Raw genomic sequence first — 27072 nt, forward strand, 5'->3', positions numbered from 1 at the left:
CATAGGGCCCTGGTGGTGATGTTCCCCCCTTGCTAGTAAATGTTTTGTTGTTGTTTTGTTGTTATTGTTATTTTTCTGGATCTTTTCCCACTCAGGGCTCTGGTGTTGGCCAGATGGTCCAATTAATCCCACACATGCTTCATATGTCACCCCATCCAGACTTTTGGGTGTATTTCAGCTAAAGCATTCTTGGGAGAATTCCTTAATATACGGGTATAATTAATTCATAGCCAAAGAAATGACCAGGGCGACTGTTACCCTGAACCTGATTCAAACCAAAGAGACAGAGCCTGAAGAAAATAAACCCTGTCATCCTTGAGTTGATGACATCCACAGAGGGAAGACTAGGATGGGGGAATGAGTCAAAGGGATTATATTTGGGGAAGAACTAACAGGAAGTCTAAGAGGCATGGCAAAGAGGCTTTGATCCAGGCTAAACCATGAGGGAAGGCCACCAAAGCTGGGTAAACAGATGAGGCCTCATTACTGAAGATGAGAAAACTATAAGGAGGCAGGGGGAAATGGAATTTATGCTGACAAAGAGTGTATAATTCTGTGGATGCAGTGAGAGTAGAGGTGGTTGGAAAACAGGTGGGAGAAGACTAGACCACAAGGTGGGCATCAACAGAACTTTGGCAGAGTATCAACAGAAGGCTAGCAGAGAAGACTACCTGGAGCTACACTTGAAACTCTGAAGGTCACCTTAGCACTTACTGTTGCAAATAGTGAGGAAGCCAGGGTACCATGATTCTTCCAGAAAGCAGGAACTAAAATAGCATTGGTCCAGCCAAGTAGAGTAAGGAAAGCTGGATTCTAGTTCTGATTTTGGCTATGATTAGATGTGTGACCCTGAGCTGGACCTGATTCTTCAGTTGTAAAATGCTACTTGTTGGTGTTAGGGAGCAGCTAATAAGATAGAGGTGGGGGAATCAAAACCCAATTACTAGCTATGTGACCTTGCACAAACTACATTTTCAGATGTGTAGTTTGCTTTATTTGACTATGTTGTAATAGGTAAGTGAAATGCCTTATGTAAAGCACTTCACAAAATTAGGCATTTTAACAAATGTGCTTCATCTTGGATTATCAGAAATTGGTTTTACTGTGGACAAACAAGCATGAGGTAATGTCCTGGGTAATCTGGGTTCAAATTTCCATTCTTGTATTCGTTGTATCATTTTGGTCAGGCATATGCCCAATATATTTGTTTCATCATTTTTTAAAGGGTGGCTTTAGAGCAGAGAAGCCTAAGAGAATGGAATTCTAACTGCTTGGAAGTTAGAGTTATACAGGATTCCAGGGGAACATTAAGTTAGTCTCCTACATTGTTAAAGGGGAAAGAAAGTGAAGTTCCATAAGTCTTTTAATTAAGCAATGAGGGGATTAACTGGAATGTTGAATCTCAGATGTGGGGTTTGAGTGATTAGCTAGGGCTGAGTGTTGAAGAGCCTAGTATTGTTGTAGTATACTAGGGTAGTATCCTATAGCTTTATTCTAAAAATAATGAAAGTTTTTAAGGAGGGATGCATTTTGAAAAGGTCTAGGGCCCGTGCGGAGAATGGACAAAAGATGAGGCTAGGATGTAGTTTAGAAGCTGCTATGGTGACCCAGCACAGTATCTATGAAGATAGAAAAGAGAGGGCAGATCTGAGATGTATTAAGGAGGTAAATAGTAGGAGAACTTTGTGAGTGATGAGCTGAGGGCACAGAGGAGAGTGGTGAGTCAAGGGTGATGCCCAGATGTCTGTCTTGGGAAGCTGGGTGGATGGATGGTGGTATTTCCCCCTGAGGTGAGGAATAGTTAAAGAGCGGGTGGGTTTCAGATGAGCAGGAGACATCCAGGTGAGATGTCCAGTAGGTGATTTGGAGCTTGGCTTGGGAGAATGCCTTAATATTTGGAAATTCATGGCCAGAGAAAAGATAACCAGAGGGACTATTACCTAACACTAACTAAAACCAAAAAGATCCTGAGAGCCAGTCATCCTTGAGAGATGTGATCCAGAAAAAGAATCTTAAGTTATCAACTTAGGAGCATATACTCATAATCAAAGTCATGGGAATGGATGAAATTCTTCACTAGAGAGGAGTCAGTGAGAAAACCAGAATCCCTTGGGAAATACCAGTGTAGCTAACTCTTGGGGAAATTTTTTTTTAAAGATTTTATTTATTTATTTGACAGAGACACACACAGTGAGAGGGAAGACAAAGGGAACACAAGCAGAGGATGTGGGAGAGGGAGAATCAGGCTTCCCACTGAGGAGGGAGCCCAATATGGGGCTTGATCCTAGGACCCTGGGATCATGAGCTGAGCTGAAGGCAGACAGTTAATGACTGAGCCACCCAGGTGCCCCTTGGGGATGGTTTTGTAGGGGAGGAGGGAGAATATCAGAAAGGATGTAGAGTTGAGAGACAATTTTGTTTTAAGTTGGGAGAGATTAAGGACATTCAAAAATGCTGATGGGGAAAAGCCAGTAGAGGGGCAGTTGAGGATAAAGGAAGGGAAGGGTTGAAGGATAGAGTGAGGTCAGCAGGAGGGTGGGAGGTGGTGGGGTTCAGAGGCAGTCTCAGGCAGTCTCGGGCCAGTTTTCCTTTAATATGGGAAGGGGAGTTGGAGATGCAGGTAGGATGTAGGTCCCTAGGTAGATAGTTGGGAGGTGGGCTCAGGAAAGGGAGGCATTTCATACCCAGTGGCCATTATTTCTCATGTGATGTCAGAGACAAGGATATCTGCTCAGCATGACGAAATGGGATGGAATGGAAAGCTTGGAAAAAAGAGTGAAAATGTTCAAAATAGCTGCTGTGGAAAAGAGAAGGGAAAGCAATAGCAACCCTCAGGCCCCACAGAGCAGTGGTGAGGGCCTGCTGAGGTTGAAGGCAATGGGTTTGTGGTAGGCAACTAATTTGTAGGGTTGTAGGCTTTCTTCAGCTTCCTCTCAGCCCTGAGATAGATAGGGGGAAGGCTATTGGTGAGGCTTACCCAGGTCTTGGCTTTGCTGGAAAGCCAAAAAGCAATAAAGTTGGAGATATTGACAAGAGAGGTAGAAGTGCTGGTCTACCAAGAGGAAGGGGGTGAAGCAAGGATAGAGTGGGCAGATGAGAGGGGTGGGGTTCTCAGTGTAGTGAGAAGATAGATGTGATGGGTGGGAAGGATGAGCAGGGAGGGCAGGCAGTGCTGAGTAGAAGGAAAGGAACTCTGGTCAAGGGCACTGGCAGGGTGGTTGGAATGGACAGAGGATTGTCAGGGGAAAGCATTGAAAGGCAGTTTTGTAGGTCACCAGCAGGTCTCCCAGAAAGATGGATGCTTTGAAGGAGAGAGGAACCCCAGTAGCCCTGTGTCAAACTGTATAGTGAGTGGGAAGGTAACAGATGGTAAGGAAGAGGGAGAGGATGCAGAGACCTCTGACATGAGTGTCACAGAAATCAAGATACTGTGGAGCCAGAAAAAGCCCTCTTACCCTCATAAGAGTCATGAGCTTTCTTATACATATTCATGGAGGTATCTCAACATCATCTACACGTGACCAGTTTTATACATACGTAAAACTCAGAATGTCTAGGAATAAACGAAATCATAAAACAGTTCTAGATTTCATGGTGAAGTTGTAACAACCAAGTTCCTGCAATTTACATTTTGGTATAGTGTGTAGATTTGAGTATGTGCATACCAACTAGAAAATGTGTTTAAGAATTTTGCAAATTTCATTTCTTAGCAACGATTTGTTTTCTCAGTTTAGAACATAAATTAGAGAACTTGTGTTGATTCTTTTTTCAAATGTAGAGCTTAGAGCTTAATTCATGCCTTTGAAATGCCATGAATTTGAAATGCAGCCATTTTCCTTTCTGCATCCTTGAAAAGGATTACAAAGATTTTATTAGTTTTTTGGATAATCTTGCCAGCACATGCAGACTTTCCACAAGGGTCTCCTGTCAGTAATGTTGGGTTGTGAGGGATGCTTTAGGAGTGTTGGATGTGAGCTATGTAAGACAAGTCAAATAAGCAGCCGGCTTTGAGATTTTCCAAACAGCAGCTCAGTTTACAATTATGGGAGTTGATATAGAATATGAAATGTGCCTAATGTTAATTGAGAAAAACGATCTTCATGACTTTTGAAGAAAAAAATGACAAAATCAGTTAATTGCATTGAGCAATCTTTGTCTTAAAAAAAAGAAACAACAATGTTGGGACATCTGGGTGGATCAGTTGGTTAAGTGTCTGCCTTTCACTCAGGTCATGATCTCAGGATCCTGGGATCGAGGCCTACACTGGGCTCCTTGCTTGGCAGGGAACATGTTTCTCCCTCTGCCTGCTGCTCCCCCTGCTTGTGCTCTCGCTCTCGCTCTTCCTCTCTCTGATAAATAAGTAAGTAAGTAAGTAAGTAAGTAAATAAATAAATAAATCATTAAAAAATAAAAGAATAACACATCATCCCTAGTATATAGTATATTAATCCTAACATCTTTTTGTCTTTCCACATTACAGTCTACATGTAGGACACGTGTATATATATAGCCTTGCATATCTTTCATATTCTGGAAATCATAGTTTTAGATGCTTGAGATCTTTTTTTAACATAAAATATAATAAGCATTTTATCTTGTTAAGACTGAATTCATTTTTCAATTGTTCATTCATTCTTTCAACAAATATCTAATGAGCTGTTTTTGTGTTCCGGACAGAGCTGGATCTATAGTGGTAAACAGGATGCAGGACTTGCCCTCAAGGAGCAAAGATTCTTTATAAACACCATCTGTAATGATTGCCTAATAGTCCCTCAAAACCATACTGTACTTAATCTCCTCCCTGTTTAAGGCTTACTGTTTATTATTAATAATGATATAATGAGTATTTTCAAGTTTATAGGTAACTGTTACCTTCAAATTGTTCCTTAAGGTAAATTCCCAAGTGAACAGTTACTGAATTGAAGGGTTAAAACTAATTTTGGTGTTTTGATACTCTTTGCCACATTGATTTCCAAAAAAGTGGTACCTATTTTACCCAGTCACCAGTATGAATGTTCCAGCTTTATCACAGGCTCTCCCCATTAGACATTTCTGTTTTGCCTAATGTATAAAATGATTCTTTTTATTTTTGCATGTAATTGATATCTAGTAAAAGTGCCCATTTTTTCTTTCTTTGTCTCTTCTTCCCTCCCTCCCTCCTTTCCTTCCTTCCTTCCATCATTGGCTAATTTGCTAGGTCCCTAGGAGGTTCTTGGAGGGCCATTGTCCTATCCTGGGGATCATGCCTGATATTAAGCACACACTGGAGGCTTATAACATCTTAGAGTTGCAAGGGATTGCAGTCATTATCTCGCTCAACTCTCCAGCCTGTTTGCATATCCCTGGCAATGGAGACTTTACAGTCTCATGGGGACGTCTGTCTTGTTTTTGCCAGGCTCTACAGGTGTTGAGGTGACAATGGGTCCCAATGTCTCCCACATGACCCCAGTTCTGTTCGTGAAGCAGCAGAGCCCACCCGCCAGATGGTACAGAAACTCTCTTCCTTGGCTGCCCATCTCTGCAAGTATGTGGCCAGACTAGAATGTTCAATCCCAGGTAAGTCTGGCAGGCCCAGAGGCCAAGGCACTGTCCCGCCCATAAGTGTCTACAGTGGTATGTCATCAGCCTCAGCAGCTGGTTCATATGAAGTTTAAAATTGGCTGAGATTGTAAGACCTTCTTTAAGTGACCTTTAGCCCAACCTAGTTCCTTACCTCACACTTGTGCAGTTGATCTTTTAAACCTGAAAACAAGGCTTTGCTGTTCTCCCTATTTTATATCTGTGTATTGGTAGGGAAGCTGCCTGGGTCACACTCCTGCTGTCTAAAATTGGGATAATAAGAGTCATTCTGACAACTTTAGGTGTCAGTGTGATGATTGAGTATAATGCAAAGTTGGACATTTGTCACTCACTTTGGCTGCCTGGCATCTGAGCCTCCTCCCTGTGCTTGAGGAGTCTGATGCCTCATAAGGTGGAGGCATCTTCCTTTACAGCTAAGGAGGCATGGACATCTGCTTGAGGCCCAGGCTTCTCCTGTCAGACAGGCCCCTTCCTCATGCCACACCTCACTGATTTTGAATTGGAAGCCAGTGATGGCAAAGGAGTAGGGTCTGCCCCGCAAACTTTCCAACAATTTGATGGGTACAATCTCAGTTTCCAGTGACAGCAGTTTTCTGCAACTCGCAGGTTGTGGATATCCGTGGTGTAGGTGGCAGGGGTGGATTCCAGACTCTGGGGTCACAATGATGTCTTCTAAGACTACTGCTGAATTGGGGTTTAGGGCATTGTTTTTGACTGTGTGCTTCTAAGCCTGATGTTCTACTGTCTTGGAGATTTTGTGAACTACTCACTATCTTTTAATTTATGTCCTTTACTGTGCACATCAGTTAACAGTTGGTAACTTTTGCTTACTAAAAATTCTAAACAATACATTCAGGATATGAAAAGTGTGTTGGGAAGTGCTAAGCACCACACACAGAAGATATTAATTGTTTGGGATTCTAATTCATAAGTAGTGGGTGTGAGGGGAGTGGGGGAGGTAGGCCTGAACTCTGTACCTGCTGAGAGTTCAAACAGGTCTAGGCATGCCTGGAAATTTGGCCAGTGGGAGGATTTGATGGCAGGAACTTGTGGGCTGGACCCTGGCTCAACAGTTAAAGGCTGAGCCTGACCTTAAGGCAGTTGTTATGGGGATGGAAGCTGCCAGAGGGCCTGCCTGCTGAACACACACAAGTAGATGGACTTCTTGCTCTCTCTTCTCCTTGGACGGTTACCAACAGCCAGGACCAAGAGGTGGGGCTAGGCTGTAGAGCAGGTCTCTTGGGGTTGTCCTCATTGGGGTGGGAGAAGAAACCTGTCTGGATATGCTCCCCATCGCTGGAATCACAAGAGGGATTCGAGTGGGCTGGTATTCCATCCCGTGCTACCTTTTGGCTGCCCTTCAGCCCACTGAGTATAGCTTGGCTTTCCAACCCGGCTCGGTTGTGCCCCCAGGGTCCTGCCCTGCATGCTGCCATCTGAGTTTATCAGTCCTGTTGTCCCAAAGTGGGGCTGAAGCTGGCACAGCTGCTGTGGTCAGTAACAGACCCTTGGGGCTTTGTGACATTGAGATTAGGCTCCCTGGGGATTTTCTCTCTGGAGTTCCAGATGACCCCCAAATCAGCCCTGTTGGGTGTGCATAGGGGGAGTGGTGCTCCTACCTTAGGGCATTCCCAGATCTGAGTGTACAGTGAGTACTGGTGCTGGCCTGATCTCTGCCTTTGCCCAGTACTCTGATGCACCTCCAGGGAGGGTTAAGATCATGATGCGTTAAAATCAGTCAGGGGTCGTGTATTGGGCCCGGTCTATGGTCATATCCAAAATGTGGTAGCACTGAACATTGTTCAGAGGAATCTTCTAGAGAGCGGTGGGTTCTGTCCCTGCTATAGCTAATGATTTTGTGATGTTAGCAGTTTTAATCCTTTTACCAAATATGACTATATATATTGTTTTAGTATCAAAACAAATGAAATAAAATCCACTATAATACAAAATAGAATATAAGTTCTTTTTTTTTTTTAAGATTTTATTTATTTATTTGACAGACAGAGCAAGAGAGGGAACACAAGCAGGAGGAGTGGGAGAGGGGGAAGCAGGCTTCCTGAGAAGCTGAACACAGAGCCCGACGTGGGACTTGATCCCAGAACCCTGGGATCATGATCTGAGCTGAGGGCAGATGCTTAATGGCTGAGCCACCCAGGTGCCCCTACAATATAAGTTCTTAAACTTATCATCTGATCTAGATAGGCTTTCCAGTCCCTGGGTTACTCTGTGTCAGGTAGTACCCAGGCACTTTCCATGCTTTCTCTAACCAATCTTCACCACAATCCCATGAGCTGGGTACCATTTTAACTCCTATTTTACAAACAAGGAAACTAAGACCCATAGTTATAGGACTAGCCCAAGGTCGCACAGCCAGGAAGTGGGAGACCTGGGCTGGCCATCTACTGTCAGAACCTGAGAACTGCCCTTCCGTCAGTTGATTCCATTGTGGAACATCTCTAGCTGTTGAAATATTTTCCCTCGGATGGAGCTAAAAATCTGCTTCTCCCTAAGCTAGTACCATTTCTGTTTCTGCTTATGCCAGTAGCCCACCATGGCAGCCCCTGGTCTTCCAGTCTTTTAGCTCAGATCTCTACTCTAGTCATTCCTGAGGGCACTTCAGCTTTTTCTTCAGGGAACATCTGAACCATTTTGTATCAGCTAACTCCTTAAGACAGTCACTGTAGGAAGGTTATGGCTGGGAAGCTTTCCAATTTGCTGGTTACTTTGACTCCAAAGATACTGGCATGCAGTCTTTCCCACTCCTGGCAAGGTTGTGGTAAGGAATAATGAACCCAGCCACAAGCCTTGGAAAGGACTTGATAGAAATTTCTTCTCTAAGAAAAATGGCAGGAAAACCATTAAAACAGTCGAAACTATCCATACTGTGCCAAGGATTGTATTGCTGCATGGGAGTCTTCTGTCCCCCTCACTGGAAGGCAGGTTTCATGAGTGTGGGAGTTTTTGCTAGTTTTGTTTCCTGTAGTATCCCCAGAGCCTAGAACTGTGCCTGGAGCATAGCAAATATTCAAATGTTTGTTAAATGAATTATTAGTACAGTTCTACCTCTGGTGTCACTTCCTCAAGTTACTAAGTTGTTTTGGAGAATAATGTGCTCTCCTAAGCCCATGGCTTTGAATTTCTTTTTCCATTACATCACCAGCAAATGTTCTAGGGGTGTTGTGATTTTGATTCATAAGAAGATAACCTTAGCCATATGTAAAGTACATTGGAAAAATAATCCTGCTTCAAAAACAATTTCATTTGTTCTTGTAAACCTAAGTATAAACTGGAAATTGGTTCAGCTTGGTAAAGGGCAATATGCAGGAGTTATTGGATTTCTAGTCTCCTCTGTCTTTTGGAAAAACATCCAATGGCTTTCTGTCTTGAATGCTGAGCTTGAATTCAGAATGCAAAATCATTAGGAAAGGGCTAAATGTGAGGATTGTCAGTCCTTATATTGTTCTTCATTGTTCACCTACAGATAATACATGCTCATTGTTAAAAATAAAACAGATGGGTAAGCAAAATGATAAATGTAGAAAGCACTTACAGTTCTATCACTCAGAGGTGATCACCATTACCGTTTCTCTGTTTATATCAAATACTGAAATTAGTTAACATGGTTATTGGTTCAGGGAAGGAACTACATTTTTCTGTATAGGAGATCTGATTCCCAGTCCTGGTTAACCTGTGCTAAGAGCAGCAACAGATGTGAGACCAGCAAGACAGAGTTAACTAATGGAGGGGGTCACTCCCAATTCACATCCTACAATCTGACCTTCGAACGTGACCTGAGAAGTAGCAGAAGGTAGAATAGGAGGGAGTAAGGAAAAATCTTTGACCCGGCTGAACATCCCAGATGTGACAAATTTCACAAAATTTTCCTAGAAACAGGAGTGTCTTTTCCTGAGAATTGAAGATAATCTTGCGAGAGTTTGCCCTGAGATGACTTGAAAGTGAGAAACACAGACTGTGCAAGCAAGGCTCTGGGGACAGTGAGGGTGGTGAGCATGAAGACTCACTGTGTAATTTTCTGGTTTGTCTTTTGGACCAGTTTTCTTCTACACTGATTTCCTAGGAAGGGGCCATATCCCTTCTGGTTTATGACTCACAGCAGGAGAAGGTGGAGATGTGTGTGAATCAGACCTGAGGTCATGTCCTTGGGCATCTTAGCATCTTCAAGCTGCCCTTGGGATCCCTGGAAGTTCTGGGGCATAGGTCTAATGACTTGGGTTTTTCTTTAAAAATTTTATATAGATTTTGCATTATCTTCCATAATATTTGTCTCAGTATTAAAATAATATTTGAAAAATCTTTAAATGAAGTTGATGTTCCAAGGTGTTAGGTATACAGACACTTTGTGTAAATGTGGGTTGAATGAAAGACTGTTGTTCACCTGATATCCAGAATGCTCTTGCTCAGGTTGTGGCAAGTCTGAAAAGGCAAGATGGGACTACTAGGCTGAGAGATAAATCAATACTCTACTGGGCACCACCTATATGCCAGGTAAGGTGCCAGGTGTTTTACCTACATCGTCTCAGTTTAATCCTCATGACCTTACAAGAATCCCTATATTATAGGCAAGTAATTGGAGAATCAGAGAAATTGGATAACTTTTGCAAGGCCTGGAATGGGGCAGAACCAAGATGAAAATCTTGAAGTATCTGGGCCTCTGCTCTCTCCATACCCCATGCAACCCTCTGAGCCAGTTTACCCATCAATCTCTTAGAGATTTTGTGTGGGGAATGTGGCCCACTGCTCTGTCCTGGGGACATGGAAGAAACTCCCCATGTTCTGTCTTCCTGTACTGAAGGCTGAAAGAGCAGGGGTCACAGGACTTGACCGTGGGCAAAAGGCGGCAGCACCTCTGGGAGTCTGGAGCACATCTCTGCATTCCCTGTGGGGTTACTGCAATGCTCCATGAGGAGAAGGGCTCAGTTCTCTGTTATTTCAGGATAACAACCATCCAGGGTGGTGGTTGGCATTTTTAGCTCATTTAATCTTTTGAACTTTGTTCCTACTTTGTTATGGCTCAGGTTCAAATTTCCCTGTCTCCACTCAGCCATGAGTTGAGTGTCCCTGTTTGAGGGACCCACCATGGCTTTGTGGAACTCTCCAAAAGCACAAATTACAAGGTTCTAGATTATTCACAGATGTCCAGGGGTATTGTTAACATGATTATTCAGTGAGGGCATTGTGGTCCCTGAAGCAGATGTGGCCATTTCACCTTCCAGAGAGAGCCCATAGTGTCTTTCTTCTCCTTAGGTTAAGCTCTTGGCAACTTCTACTCTTTTTCCCAAAACTCCTTCCCTAAGGCACAGGGCAGGCAGGTAGGTATGTGTCAGGTGGTTGGGGCCCTTGAGCCCTGAGAGCTGGATTCCTTAAGACAATTATAGGTGGTTGAAAGAAAGTAAATACAGTGTGAACCCACTGTATGCAGGTTAGAGAAGGAGCTGGAAGACAAGCTCTTGCATATTAACTAGCCTCAGGGTCTCCTTTTAATTACCTGTAGTTTTAAATTTTCCTGGCATGAATGCACATTGTTTTTTTCTTTTTTTTTGAAGATTTCATTTATTTAGGGGTGCCTGAGTGGCTCAGTGGGTTAAAGCCTCTGCCTTCGGCTCAGATCATGCTCTCAGGATCCTGGGATTGAGCCCTGCATCAGGCTCTCTGCTCGGTGGGGAGCCTGCTTCTCTCTCTGTCTGCCTCTCTGCCTACTTGTGACCTCTGTCTGTCAAATAAATAAATAAGATCTTTTTTAAAAAGATTTATTTATTTGACAGAGAGAAAGCACAAGTAGGCAGAGGGAGAGAGAGAGAGAGAAGCAGGCTCCCTGCTGAACAGAGAGCCTGATGTGGGGCTTGATCCCAGGACCCTGAGACCATGACCTGAGCCGAAGGCAGAGGCTTAACCCATTGGGCCACACAGGTGCCCCTCACATTGTTTTTCTTATAAGGAGAAAAGGAACTAGAAACAAATCCTATTGTTGGATATTTAAGTAATTCTGACTTTTTATTAGTATAAACAGTGCAGAGGAGGAATAACTAGCTGAAAATGAGTTCAGATTTATAAAGCACAAAAAATAGACCCTATCTCTAAATTCTGAAAAATGGATAAAATTGCTTAAAGGTGTTCGAGGGCGATAAAACTGCTGCTGTGTTCAGCAGCATGACTTCTTTTCAAAAAGCAATGACTATACCTAATAGTATCCACCCCACTTATGCAATAACAGTTTATCAGGTTGACCAAATTACTGCATTTTAGAAACTTGTAAACTTATCTTTCTAAGCACCTTCGACACCAGTCACCTGCATAGGGGTGGGAAGTAAAGATAAGAATCTCATCCCAACCTCTGATTTTCTGGGGTGGTTGTAAGGCCAAAAGATGTGGGCTGGCCAGGTCATGTGCCCATAGAAGCATTTGACTCTGGTTGCTGGCAAAGAAGCAAGGTGAGGTGTGGGTTGCTACTTTAATGTTGAAAACATCAACTCCAGTCATTTGAATGGCTTTTCTATTTACTATCTTTTAAGTTACAACAGACTATTTCCTCTTTTATAAAAGAAAACTGAAGGGCTGCCTGGCTGGCTCAGTCAGTAAAGCATGCAACTCTTGATTTTCGGGATGTGAGTTCAAGCCGCACATTGGGCATAGAGACTACTTAAGAATAAGATCTTTAAAAAAAAAAAAAAAAAGAAAGAAAAGAAAGAAAGAAAAGAAAAAAGAATAAAAGCCTTAAAAAAAAAGAAAAGAAAAGAAAAAAGGAAAAAAAAAACCTGGAAAAATCTCTTTTGTCTGCCAACCCCAGCTGTTCCCAGAGCTGCTGTCATCTGCCTAGCACTCTCTGTGTCCTTGAGCCCCATGTTCAGCTGTACCCTCTCTGCCCACTCCAGCCTGAATAATCCCATCTCCCACTTTGTCTGCAGGACCTCAGAGCTGTTAAGCTCTACTGGAACAAAAGAAAATTAGCACCACCAAGAGATGTGGTTTCCAACTCAGCTAGCTCTTTGCCACTCCTTTTATTCACACCTGGCCAGACACTAATCCTGTTCCCCATCGTGGGTGTTTCCTGCTTGTCCAGTTCTCCTCAGATTGTCCACCCCACCACTGTCTTTATCACCGATGGCCTTAGCTTCAATTGCTCCAGGACAGTGTACCGATCAGGTTCTCAGTTCCACTCTTCCTTGGTTCTAAAAGGATCCACATAGCATTTCCAAGGCAATCCTCCCAGGCGCTCCCCTCCCCACTCTCTCTTGCCTCTTCCAGGATCCAGTACAATGAATTACCTTCTTTCTCTGATTCTCTAATCCTTGCTTGCTCTGAGTCTCCTTCCTCTCCTTCACCCTGCAAGCAGAATTCTCTCCCATTCTAGACACAGGGCCCTGACCTTCGCTTTCTCTTCCCTGGCAGTTTCCACCTCGCCCTTTATAAACAAATTTTTTTGTGCCTCCATTTCCTCAGCCGCTTTCATTACCCACCAAGTCGGTTCTATGCCCATAATTTTACCAAAATTGCCCTTACTAAGGTCACTAGCAGCTTCTTAATTGTTGAATTATTAAATGATATCTTTTCACTAGAACTGACCTACCTCTGTGATATGTGATCAATTTCTATAACTCTCCCTTAAAAACTCTTGTTTCTTTGGCATTTCTTGCCCCTGATGCTTTCTGCTTACTCCCTCTGACCTCTCTTCATCTAACCAATCCTTTAACAGTGGTGTGCCCTGAGATTCTGTCCTTGACCCAGCTTCTCAGCCTTTCTACCTCGGCTTCCTCCCATGAGCTTTTTAGTGACAACAGATTTGGGCAGTGGCCAGCAGCTGCCCAGCAGAGTTCTGTAGAGCCGGAAACCATCAGGCCTCTTTGATCTCTAACATAGCACATAGCCTTGACACCAAGGAGTAAATTTCTAATAATGGAAATTCTCCGTTGGACCCTTGGTGGACTGGATGAGGTAAGTCTTAGAGGTTAACTGATATTCAACCATGGGAGGCCATCTGCTTCCCTGTTCGAGGATTTAGCAACCATGGGGGATATAGAGCTGACACACATGAAGGCTTCAGGCCCACAGGGCTGCTTCATGTTATAGTCCAGAGTCTTCCATGTTGACACATGTAGCTCTAATTCATTTGTCTTCATTGCTCCATAGTATTCCACCATGTGGATATACTACCATATCTATTCTCCTGATTAACATTAAGCTTATTCCTAGTTTTTTTCTTCATATTTCCCGCAGTGCTGTGTAACACTCTCATACTAGTCCCTGTGCATGTGTACGGAATTTCTCTAAAGAGTGTGTGCGTCTTGGACTTTACTAGTGGATGTGAAGCTGCTTCCCATAGGTTTTACCAATGTGCACTCCCACTGGCTTGTGTAATAGTTCCCACATTTTAAACCAAAGGTAAAGATGAAAGCCCCGCCTGCCCCAATCTAGCCATTCATTTTCTTTTTTTTTTTTCCTCCCAGGCAGCTACTTGCTGCTGGAACACCCCACATGGCTGTGCAGATGCTGTACCTTACCCCAGTATGTGCTTTCCAGCCTTGCCTGGGCCCTCGGTGCTGTTTGGCAGTCTTCTTGCTTAAGCCCTGCTGGGAAAAGTCCCCATGCTCTACACTAAAGCTATTTCCACCTTTTCCAGAATTGGAACTTTTTCCTATAAGTGCCTGTTGCCAGAGCTAGTTACATAATTTGTGGGAAGTGGGGCCCCTTGTTCAAAAAGCAGGAAAAAGCTTTTTTTTTCTTCTGCAGTTTCTCTCTCTTGCCCTGTAGTTATGTTTTTAATCCGTTTTTTAGTGTGTATGTCCTCAGGCACAAGGGTTGCTCACAATTCCTTGTGCAGACCTTCACAGTGCCTGGGGCCCTGCGGTGCGTTCTCACCACACACCCAACTGTGAGCCTCTGTTCCAGGGCTGGTGGGGCCACTGCATAAGGGTGGTGGGCAGATAGCAGAGAACCTGCCCCAGGGAATTGAGGTACCCAACCGTAGGTGCATGCTCTGTAGTCCCATCAGACTTCATTTACAAAACATCAACGCAAAGATAAAATCATTCAGGACTTCGATAGAGCATTAAATCCTGAGTTCAAGGCCCAGTACAACTGCACTGGTTGCTTGTCCACGAAGCCAGCCCCATAGGCCATACCCCTCCGGCCACGTGCCAAGATCCCCTTGTCTGCCATATTCTGGATTCTCTGGAGAGAACCCACTGTGAGTGTGTTGAGTTTTACTGACACAGGTGTCATATTTTTGCAAAGAGATCCCCAAATTGTTAAGTTTGTGCCTGTTTGGAGCTTGCATTCTTTCTTTTGTCCCCAGTGGCTTGAGCCACCTAACATAATTTTTCTCTTGGTTCTCTTTTTTTTTAATAATGTAAGAGTATTTTTGTTCACTACGGTTAAACCTTCAGATACCAAAATACTATTTAAAACTATTCGATGGAAAAGGATGGAAACTCCCTCTAGAGACTAAGCCAGCTACAGCTCCATTTGGCTAATCCAGTGTGTGGCTGTTTGTTTAATCTTGTGAGATGCAAAATCATCATGATAATCACCAGTGAAAGTAAGGCAATTTTGACTAACAGAACTATACTCCCACCAAAAAAAACACAAAAACAAAAAACCCCAAAACAATAAGGTGTGATAAGAAATAGTGTAAAAGCTAGTTTTGAAATATTTCTGAACAAATTTGATTTTAAAATTATAAGACTATTTTCTCAACAAATATTGAGAATAGAAAATCTCATATTCTGTTCAGTATGAGTAGAAGGCAATCTCAAAGTGAACTAAAATTGGATTTGGGTCAGAATGGAAAATTTGAAGAGTTCTAGGATTTCCTGAGATTGCGTAGCTAAACACTTTGTAGGAAAGATCCTGTGTGTGTGTGTGAGAGAGAGAGAGAGAGAGAGAGACTATTCTTGCTGTTTTAAAATATTGGCCCCCAAAAGAGGCATTTCTAAAAATAAATTTGGTGTCAGTTTTGTTTCTTCTTTTTCTTCTCCTCCTTCCTCTCCTCGTCCTCTTCTCCCTCCCTCCTCCTCCTCTTCCTCTTTTAAATTTTATTTATTTATATATTTGAGAGCGAGAGAGAGTGTGGGCACGTAACACGTGAACAGAGGGAGGGGAGTAGGAGAGGGAGAGAGAGTCTCAAGTAGCCTCTGTTGGTGCCGGGCTTGACTTTAAGACCCTGAGATCATGATCTGAGCCCAAATCAAGAGTCTGACATTTAACTGACCGAACCACACAGGAGCCCCTGTTCTTCTTTTTAAAAGTTATTTGGGGTAACATAGTTTTTTGCTGTTCTTATCCACTGAAATTTTCTAAAATACTGGGATCTGTACATCTGCTAGTAAAGTTTGCTAAAAAAAAAAAAAAAAAAAAAAAGTAAAGGAAGCAACAGGGAACACCCACATTTCTGTTTATTCATAATTTAGCTGCACATTTTTGCAGTCACTGGTTAACTGATTCCCCCAGAGCCTGGAGGGCTGATTCTGAATTTGTCTTATGATGAAGAGCAACAGAGCAGATTGCTTGCCCTCCCTGAGGGAAGGTGACGGTGTGGTTACAAGGAAAGCAAGTTACATTTCTGGGGTGTTTGTTATGTGACACTTGTTCGATACATATTCTTATTTAATCCTCACAACAGAGCCACTTGAATGTGGGGAAACTGAGGCACAGAGCAGTGCAGTCACTTGGCCAAGGCCACAGAGTGGAGAAGCTGTCCAGCTCGAACTCCTCTCTCCCTCTCCAGAACAGTAGGGAGTCTGGTGGTGCTGAGCCCTGTGCTGGGAGGAGTAACTGAGGGTTCTCTGAAGGCACACATGCCTCTGGTCTGGTTCTCCTTTCTCTGTTTTCCTCTCAGCCAGCTGTCCTTGGTCACTCGGGGCCACATGGATAGAACTGGCTGCTTTTAGAGGAAGGCCTCTGAGTACTCTGTGTTGGCTGAGTCTTCCGTGAGCCACAGAGATTTAGAGGAAGTTCATTTTCTCTGATGGGGGAAGATGAATGGTCCAGAGCTCAGCCCATGCAGAAAGAGCAATGCTCCGTGTACAGGTCTCCCCCAGCTAGCCTGACACAGGGCAGAAGGGTTTTACAGATCCAGAACTGAGGCCAGGAGAGCAGTAGTCTGCTTAGGATCCTGCAGCAGACTGGCAGAAGCTGGCTCAGTGCCGGGCCGCCCACTGCCTTCGCCCTGGTTAGCGTGTGCCATGCAGCTGCAGATGGCCGGAGACGGCACTTGTGGGACTGGCGGGCATTGGCATTGTGGCGCCATTCTCATTCATTAGGCGCCTTGGAGCCACAGTCTTCTTGGGAGTTGATGACATGTTTCTGAAACCGAATTAACTCTTCAATGTTTGAGATCCTGGGATCCAGAACTGATATATGTGTCTCATGTCTTACCCCAACTCTGTTCCAGATTTGGATGATGAACAGATGGGAGTGGTTAAGCTGAAATTCCCCAGGGCAAGATTGACTAACTGTACCTTTATGGTCTGCAGAAAGTAGGAAAACCCTCTGAAGTGCTATACCCTTGGCATGGCGTGCCCTGGGGAGAATTTAGCTCTGGCTGCAAGGTGAGCGAGCTAGCACTCTCTTCAAAGCACCCAGCAAGCTGCTTTACTCCAAGCGTGGAGCTATCTTGGTCACTGTGGCTCCTCTTTCTGCTGGCCTGTCTCATCTATGTTTTTTGCTTTGCCTGACCCATCAGTATCTCTGAGATGCCTTGGGACGAGAGCACAGTAAGCCCAGATGAGAAAGATGCCTAATTTGATAGTTGTCCACAGCTGAGTTCTTGGCAGTATCTCAGATTTCTGGCCTTAAGCTTCTCTTTGTGACTCTGGATGCCTCTCAGATCACTTCCTGGGGTCTCCAGGAGACTTCCCAGATTCAGTCATGACTACCCCCTCAACCTCATCTCTTGAATGTTGAGTTGGGCCTGCCTCCAGCTCATGCCTGGCCAGGTGTCCTTGGTCCCCACCCCATCCAGCTCCTGAGTGACCCTAATTTCTTTTTTTCTTTTTTTCCAAAGATTTTATTTATTTATCAGAGAGAGAGAGAGGGAGAGAGAGCGAACACAGGCAGACAGAGTGGCAAACAGAGGCAGAGGGAGAAGCAGGCTCCCTGCCGAGCAAGGAGCCCCATGTGGGACTCGATCCCAGGACTCTGGGATCATGACCTGAGCCCAAGGCAGCTGCTTAACCAACTGAGCCATCCAGGCATCCCGAGTGACCCTAATTTCTTACCAAAAATCCCTGTACTTTGCTCTCTTCCCTAGAGCCACACCCTCCTTGATCTCTCTGGACCAGCCTCCATTAGTTGGGTCAGGGAAAGTCCTGTGGGGTACGACCAGCTAATCTGATCATTTGGCAGGTAGGTGTGGGGTGGGGGTCATAGTAGCATTAGAAAGGAACCATGAGAGCGGGAGGATGAGGAGGGCATCTGAATGTGGGGCTAACCAGGAGTCAGAGAAGTCCAAGTCAGATGTTCACAAGGCAAGCTCAAAATGGACAGAGGTGACACAGCCAAGAAGGCCAAAGCCTAGGAAAGGTGGCTAGGGGACAAGTGGTGAGTGAGAAGCAGAGCCTGGAGGCCAACTGCAAGAACTAAGGGTTTCAGACTCACATACATCTCAGCTGAAAATGTGTGGGAGATGCAGCCACAGTCTACATTCCTGGTGAGAGTTTGCTGCCAGCATTGTTGATGCAGTGTGGCCCAGTCCTTCACTGCCACCCTGCTCTTTTTTTTTTTTTTTTTTAAGATTTTATTTATTTATTTGAGAGAGAGATCATGAGCAGTGGGGAGAGACAGAGGGAGAAGAAAAGGGAGAAGCAGACTCACTGCTGAGCAGGGAGCCTCCCAGAATCTGGAGATCATGACCTGAGCCTAAGGCCGACCTTTAATGGTCTGAGCCATGGAGGTGTCCCTACTGTCACTCTGCTAACTTGAGCTGCTCTTCTTCTTCCAGCACTTAGGTTCACCTTCTGCTTCTTCTTCTTTTTAATTTTGTTACATAAACTAACCCATTTATTATAGGCTAGCAATGTTTCAGATGGTGGAGCTTCTCCTGGTCTTTCAAGTCCTTCAGTTTCTGATGGTGGACTTTACTGTGATGGCAGAAGTGATGTTGTAGGTCCAGGCCCCACCATCAGCTGTTTCTGTGCAGGAGCCACAATGCCAGATCCCCACAGCTCATCTTTTCATCTTAGTTTTGCCACAGAAAGAGCAAGTGTACTTGGCATGCTGGCTTATTTCAATCTTCTTCACCATTTTCCTGAAGGAGGCACTATAATGAGTCCCATATTTACCCACGTTTCCAATCTTGGTGCATTTAGCCATGTCACTGCAAACTAGGTCTGAGCCCAGAGAGGTCACTTCCTTCTTTTTTTTTTTTTTAAGATTTTACTTATTTATTTGACAGAGAGATAGACAGGGAAAGAGAGAACACAAGCAGGGTGAGAGGGAGAGGGAGAAACAGGCTTCCCACTGAGCAGGGAGCCTGATGCAGGGCTCGATTCCAGGACCCTGGGATCTTGACCCGCACTGAAGGCAGATGCTCAATGACTGAGCCCCCCCAGGCGCTCCTTAGGCTCACCTTCTGAATGTCTCTGCTTGCTTGTGTACTCCTCACTATTTCCCTGAAAGCCTAGCCTTTGCTTCCAGCCATGTTGCTGGACCTCAGGCCTAAGACTGGTGCAGGACCTGTCCTGCTAAGACCAGGAGCAGTGCATGAAGCCTTCAGGAGAAGTCCTGGTGGGGCCCATGACTTTCTTTAGACCTTCTTGGCACTCAGCCAGCCTTGGCCACTCACTGAACCTGGCCAGGATTCTCACACACACACACACACACACACACACACACACACACACACCACATAATCACACACATGTATACCTCCACTACATATATCTGTTTGCTTTGGCTGAGGTATTGGCTTCTTCTTCCTGTATCTGGCCCTACCCTATCCTGTCCTGAGTTCTTTCTCACTTCACTCAGGGATGGAGTTCTGGAGTTCTACCTGAGTTGCTTCTGGCATCCAATCTGGTCAGCTCTGTTCTTGCTTCATGGCCTCTCAGGGCTAATGCCACAGGGCTGCTGCTGTGAGAACCTTGAGGGCAGGGGCCTCATCCATCTGAATGAGGCTGAATGCACAGGGCCAACATATAGTAAGTGCCCAGTAAATATTTAAACAGGGAACTGAGTTTCTAATAGGAAAGTAGGAGGCCTCAGGGTCAAGGCCTAGATGCCCCCTCTACTCTGTGCTACATAGGCGTACATCTGTGTGTGCTACATGTTAACACCAGGTATTAGGAAACTCAGTAGCAAAACCCCATGTCCTTCTCCACAGGATTCTGCAGTTGACTTTAGTGCCTTCTCATTCACACCCTTATTTTCCTATAACCAGCAGGGACAAAAGATCTCCCAGTGAGACCATATTCTGTTATAACTCAAGTGGGAAATGTGCTGTGCCAGTGTGAGCCCTGTGCAAGTGCTTGGTAAGGGAACGGGTCTTCCAGGGGTGGCCTGGCCTTGCCTACTGGGGTGGCCATTCTGGCCCTTGATTTCAACTTAAATTCATCAGGAGAATTTGCTTGGTTACCTGGCCCAGTGGCGAGTTGTTATCTGGTGAGAGATCTAGAAAGCAAACTTTTGCTAACATTGGGGCAGCTGAGTCAGTTAGGAATGTCTGGGAGGATGAGGAGTCTCCCCAGTTCTGAGCCTGTAGAGATGCTGGGCTGAGGTGAGAACGTGGATTTGGGCCAGAGCCAGAGAACAGAGCAAGGCCTGTGGCATCCACGAAGGTCAGTGGGGCATTCATAGTGACCTAGAAAGAAAGCTCAGACTGTCTGCCGTGCACAGTCCCTTGGCCCTGCAGCCTGGCCCTTCTCAGAATTAAGGTGAACTTCTTGAGGAAATGGAGCCCCAGAAGAACCGAGAGAAGAGGATGACTCTCAGTAGAAGAGTCGCTCTGCTTCTCAGGCATGCCTGAAAATCCATCTGCAGACATTTTCCGCAAACCATATCATTTTTTGGATGCCTGTGAGAGACTGTGTGACTTAGAGGAACACCCGGCACACCTGTCTATCAGGTATCTAATTCCTTTCTCATCGTAATGCTGTGGTTTAATAAATACAAAAAAAAAAAAAAAAGAGGAAAGAACGAATGAAAGAAAAAAAGTATATATTTGGTCTTTGTCACTGGTTTCTGGCACAGAGCTGCTGAAATCCTTGTAGTTTCCTGAGTGATAGAACTGAGAGGGGTATTTTTTGTTATTCATTTAAGCCCCCTGCAACCAAATCTGAATTTATGCTGATGAGGTGGCCTGGGGTAGAGGGGATGGAGGTTGGTTTCCAGAGGAACTGGCATGTGAACTTGGAACTTTCAGTCACCCCCAATCTCTGGGGAGGGGAAAGGCATTGGGGATTGACTTAAACACCAATGACCAATGATTTAATCAATTGTGCCTGTGTAAAGGAACCCTCATAAAATCTGTAAATGGAAGGATTCAGAGAGCTACTGGGTTGGTGAGCACACTGAGGCACTAGGAGAGTGGCGCACCCAGAGAGGGCACCAGAGCTCCGCACCCCTTCCCCATGTCTTGCTCTGTGTATCTCTTCCATTTGGTTATTCCCAAACTGTAACCTTCGTAATATACTGGAAACAGTATAAAATGTTTCCCTGAGTTCTGAGAGACATATAGCAAATTACTGAACCTGAAAAGGGGCTCATGGGAACCCTCAATTTGGAGCTAAATTGGACAGAAGTGTGGGTTATCTGGGCACCCACTACTTTCAGTTGGTGTCTGAAGTGGGGACACTATAATGGCTCTGAGCCCTTAACCTCTGGCGTCGGCACTAACTCTGGGTAGTTAGTGTTGGAATTGTCTAATGTGAATTGCCCACACTTTGGTGTCAGAAGTGTTGTGAGTACAGGAAAGTTTTTCCTTTAGTCATATGAATAGTAACCTCAACACATATGTCCATTTTATGGCTGGATTTTTTTGAACCCAGCTTTCCTTTAGTAAGGTCAATGCTATCAAGGAAGACCCACAGGGGGTGAGGGCAGATCACACATGCTGGCAGGTCTGAGAGCAGGGTGGAGGATTGCATTCTTAGCCTAGCCGAATGCCACAGAACTTAACTCCTTGAGTCAGGACCTCAAGAGACTTCCATCAGGCCAGCGTGGTAAAGATTGGAATCTGGGGTTAGCCAATTGCTGGAGGAGCACCTTGCACATACGTAGTGTTGGCTTCCTGGCTCCAGAATTTCACGAGTCACTGTAGGTTATGTAATGACCAGCTTGTCTGACAGCTCTGACCTGAACGGTGAGCCCTAAGAGTTCACTTCCTTCACGAGCCACGCGGGGCTCAGCATCTCATCTCTGCCTTATCCAGTTCTGCAGCAATGTGGGGAGTATTCCTGGAGTGAGTTGTGGCACATTCCACAAACGAGGCAGGAATGACAGCGGCCCACATGCTCCATGGTTGGGTGGATTCCTCCAGGAGCCCAGTGTGATCACCATTGACCATCTGCTGCTGCCTAAGGAGGCTGCTCCATCATTATCATCTTCTTGCTCAGTAGGAGACTTGACACAGAAGATGCATCTCTGTCTCCTGAGAAACCTAGAACAAGTGAGGGACCTGGATGGTGGAGGAGACACAGATTTCATAGACAAACTCCACACCCACACCCCACCAGGAGAGCAGAGGAGTGACTGGTCTCTGCCAAGGGACCAAGGGCTGACACCTTCTCCCATATAACTGACGTAAACTGTATATGTTGAAAACATACAATTTGATGAGTTTGACGTATGCGAAACCATCACCACAGCCAAGACAAGGAATGTATTCATCACTCATTTCCCTGTGCCTCTTTGGAATCCTTCCTCCCCACCCTTCCTGTCCCACTTAACCAACCACTGATCTGCCATCAGCTGCTGTAGATCAGTTTACATCTTCTAGAATTGTATATATGTGGAATTATGCCATATGTGCACTTTTTTTGTCTGCCCTCTTTCATAACCTCATCATTTTAGGGTTCATCCATGTCATGCATGTATAAATAGCTTGTTCATATTTATTGTTGAGTAGTATTCCATTGTATAGATATACCACAGTTTGTTTATCCATATCCATTCATCTGTTGATGGACAATTGAGCTGTTTCTAGCTTGGGGCTGCTATACATACAGCTTCTATGAATGTTCATGTACAAGCATTTGAATGAATATATATTTTTTATTACTCTTGGGTAATTACCTAGGAGTGGAATTGCTGGCTCATATGGTAGATGTAGGTTTTAACTTTAGAGAACTGCCAAATTATTTTCCAAAGTGGTTGAATCGTTTTACATTCCTATCAGAACTTTCTAAGAGTTAGTTGCTCCATATCCTTGACAACATTTGGTATGATCATTCTTTCTTTTTTTTTTAAAATATTTTATTTATTTATTTTTTGACAGAGAAATCACAAGTAGGCAAAGAGGCAGACAGAGAGGGGGAAAGCAGGCTCCCCATTGAGCAGGGAGCCCGAGGTGGGGCTCGATCCCAGGACCCTGGGATCATGACCTGAGCTGAAGGCAGAGGCTTAACCCACTGAGCCACTGAGGTACCCCTCATTCTTTCTAATTTTAACCATCCTAGTGTGTGTGTAGTAGTATCTCATTATGGTATTAATTTACATATTCCTAATAACTAATGATGTTGAGTATCTTTCCTTGTGTTTACTTGTCATTTATATATTTTCTTGGTTTAGGTGTTCATTTTTTTTTTAAGATTTTATTTATTTATTTGTTAGAAGAAAGATCACAAGTAGGCAGAGACATAGGCAGAGAGAGAGGGGGAAGCAGGCTCCCCACCGAGCAGAGAGCCTGATGCGGGGCTCAATCCCAGGACCCTGAGACCATAACCTGAGCTGAAGGCAAAGGCTTAACCCACTGAGCCACTCAGGCGCCCCAGGTAAAATGTTTTGCCCACATCTAAAGTTGGGTTGTTCATACTAATATAATATATAAAAGAGTTGTAATTCATGTTATGACACATTAAAATAGTATATGTTATATATTATAATATATTACATATAATATAAAAATTATATGTTATATATAATTATATAACATATATAATTACATACATACATAATTATATATTAACTATCTACCAATAGGCTTATATTTCAAATATATATTCAAATATGTTATATTCCCCCTTGGAATTTATTGACAAGTTCTGTGATGAATTGGCAGAGGATAATAGCTATGCTGAAATATCAAGAGAGGCTAAAGTTTATAAAGTTTGCTTATTGGTGGATATATAGTTTGCAAATATTTTCTCCTAGTGTGTGGCTTACCTTTTCATTTTTGTAGCAGTGTATTTTAAAGTACAAAAGTTTAAAATCTTGATTAAGATTTTTAGATCAGTATATTGATTTTTATCCTTTAGAGCCTATGCTTTTGTGTACTAATGTAGGAAGTGTTTGCTGAATCTGAGGCCACAAAGGATTTCTCCTATATTTTCTTCTAGTCATTTTTTTTAAAGGATTTTATTTATTCATTTGACAGAGAGATAGGGAGAGAGCACAAGTAGGCAGACAGAAGGAGAGGAAGAAGCAGGCTCTCCACTGAGCAGGGAGCCTGATTCGGGGCTCAGTCCCAGGACTCCAGGATCATGACCTGAGCTGAAGGCAGACGCTTAACCAACTGAGCCACCCAGGTGCCCCTCTTCTAGTCATTTTGTCGTTTTAATTCTTACTTGTAAGTTAGTGTTCCATTTTAACTTTTGTATCTGATGTGATGTAATAGTCTAGGTTCATTTTCTTTCAAGATCCCTGGTGCTCTGGGCCAGTATTCTGTCTTCTCCCCACCTACCTCCATTTCCATGTCTTCATGAAGTCACCATCCTATTCTGGTCTCTGATTTATCTTAAGCGAATCAGTCTATGACTTCCTGCTGTACGCACAAGCATTTGGTGTGGACAGTGCTCTGGATGCCCTGCAGTTTCCATCTGGCATTGATCATGGAGGCAAAGACCAGACAGCATCCTTTTGAGGCCATTCCACTCTTGATGGTTGTTTAATTCTAGTGACAGTTTGCCTTCCTTGACATCGCTCTCCTGCAATGACAGCCCAAGGGTCTGGAACTCTCCAGTGGGAGAGACAACCACTCTCAGGAATCTAAAAACCAAGTGGAATCTCAACTAGCCTGATGTCCTTGTTGGCACTTGCAGCAGCCCTTGTGTGTGGAAGGGAGGCCGCCTTCCTGAGTGGAGTCGGCTGTGGCTGTTAGCTTCGTACCACGAGTGAGCAAAGGGAGGTCTCCTAAGATTCACCAGGTCAAGGTCACCCAGCTGGCTCACCGCAGAGTGCCTTAACTCCTGGGTCCAGAAAGGACCCAAACTCTCGGGCCAGCAGTTTCCACTCTATAAAATGCTGCGAGTTGCATGTGGAATTTTCCTGCCAGGAAGACAAACCGCAGCCCCATGTTCTTTTATGGTTTCAAAGAAAAGCAACTTCAATGAATGAAAGGTTTCAAAGGGCATATTTAAGGTCTTGGGTACAAGTCAAAGAACTAGGTGTGGGAGAAGCTGTCAGATGGATCTGGGCTTTATTTTTTTCGGCCTTTTGTTGGGTCCAGAAAGGAAGTGCTCCTTTGGGGTTCAGGGCTCAGTTCACAGCACTGAGACTGTGGAGGAAAGAAGGGAGGGGCTGCCTGATGTACATTCCCTTCGGTCCTGCGCGGGCGCGGCGGGCCCTCTGCAGAGCAGCCTCATCAAGCCTCAAGTTTCTCAGCCTGATGTCCTCAGCCTGGCCCACATCCAACCTCGGCTTCTTTTACCTGCTCCTTTCATCTGGCCTCTGTCCACTCAGCCAAGCTGGTGGCCTCAGGGACATTCACACCCTTTACACTCTTCTCCTCGTCCCTCAGTTTTGTGTACACGAATACCCCTGCACTTGTTCCCCCAAGAACCAGCTTGAATTTCAGTTCCTGTCCCCTGGATGGATCTGCTCTTGCCCTGACACCATGTACTAAGCCTGTCTCCCACGCTCAGTCTTGCTGAACCTCTTCCCTATGGCCTGAAACTGGTGATCAGGCCTCATCCCACTTCCCTCTGCATAGCTTTCCTATGTGATTTATCTCTCTGCCTAGACTGTAAGCTCCTTCTGGACATGGACAGGCAGGTCTGAACCTTCCTCATTCCATTGTATCTCCTCTGCACTGGCATCATCCACCAGCACCAAATCTATACGCATTGCTTTAATTTGATCTTCCTGGGTCTGAGTCTTGGCAGGAAGGTGGGAGGTGTGTCAGCTGCAGTTTATAGTTTTCTTGTGAATTCTGAAAAGGAATGGTGGCACAGAGATGCAGATCAGTGTCAAGGCCGGAGGCTTGGGCTTAATAGAACCTGGTACTCACCTCCAAAGATGAGAGGAATGAGAGGGTCCACAGAAGGGCAGTCCTAAACTCAGAACCAGCCCTTACACCACCCAGGAGTGCCCCTGCCCACAGAAACTTCTGTGTGCTTCCCACACAGAGAGGGCACGTGGCAGGGATAATTACATAGCACAGGTATGAATGCTCTACATGACAAGCTCCAGGAGAATGTGCCCTGTCCTCCAAGCGCTGCTGCTTGGGAAAGGATCTGCTTGTGTGCAACTTCTACCTGCCTGCTTGAGCTGAATTTAATTATTTAAGATTTTATTTATTTATTTGACAGAAAGAGAGAGCACAAGCAGGCAGAGTGGCAGGCAGAGGGAGAGGGAGAAACAGGTTCTCCGGTAAGCAGGGAGCCCAATGCGGGGTTTGATTCCAGGACCCTGGGATCATGACCTGAGCCAAAGGCAGTGGCTCAACTGACTGAGCCACCCAGGCGCCCCATGCTTGAACTGAATTTAAAAAATTCAGAAAACATGCACACCATGCACCGTACTTCTGGGGATGGTTAGGCATGGTCCTGGCTCCCAGTAAACTCACTGCCAAGCAGGCAGGTGACACACGAACACACAGCATGATGCAAGTCCCAGGAGGAGGGATTGGTGTGAGCAAAAGCTGAGCTAGGATCATGCAGAGCATGGTCAGAGGCCAGAGTAGCGAGCACTGCCCGAGTAGAGCTTGAGATGGGAGCTTGGAACCCGACTGTATAAATCTTTGAAAACCAAGAAAGAGAAAGTAGAATGGTGGTTGCAGGGGACTTGGGGGGACAGTTGTCATTTAATGAGTACAGAATTTCAGCTTTGTAAGATGAAAAGAATTTTGGAGATGAATGGTGGTAATAGTTACACAACATTGTACTTTAATGTACTTTAATGCCATGTAAGTGGACACTTAAAAATGGCTAAGACAGGGGCGCCTGGGTGGCTCAGTGGGTTGGAGCCTCTGCCTTCGGCTCAGGTCATGATCCCAGGGTCCTGGGATCGAGCCCCACATCGGGCTCTCTGCTCTGCGGGGAGCCTGCTTCCTCCTCTCTCTCTCTGCCTGCCTCTCTGCCTACTTGTGATCTCTGTCTGTCT

General features: G+C 44.8%; 1 protein-coding gene and 1 pseudogene across 1 annotated transcript in view; one reads left to right on the forward strand and one right to left on the reverse strand.

Annotated features, from left to right (window-relative positions):
- Positions 1 to 27072, forward strand: part of ZFP90 (ZFP90 zinc finger protein) — a 99008-nt gene that overhangs the window by 1241 nt on the left and 70695 nt on the right. Inside the window, exon 2 of the mRNA XM_059383907.1 lies at positions 5396 to 5556. The gene's annotated coding sequence lies outside the window, so the exon portion shown is untranslated. The remainder of the gene's footprint in view (positions 1 to 5395; positions 5557 to 27072) is intronic.
- Positions 18608 to 18968, reverse strand: LOC132004965 (large ribosomal subunit protein eL43-like; annotated as a pseudogene).

This window comes from Mustela nigripes, chromosome 17 (assembly GCF_022355385.1).
Source record: "Mustela nigripes isolate SB6536 chromosome 17, MUSNIG.SB6536, whole genome shotgun sequence".
Taxonomy (NCBI): Eukaryota; Metazoa; Chordata; class Mammalia; order Carnivora; family Mustelidae; genus Mustela; species Mustela nigripes.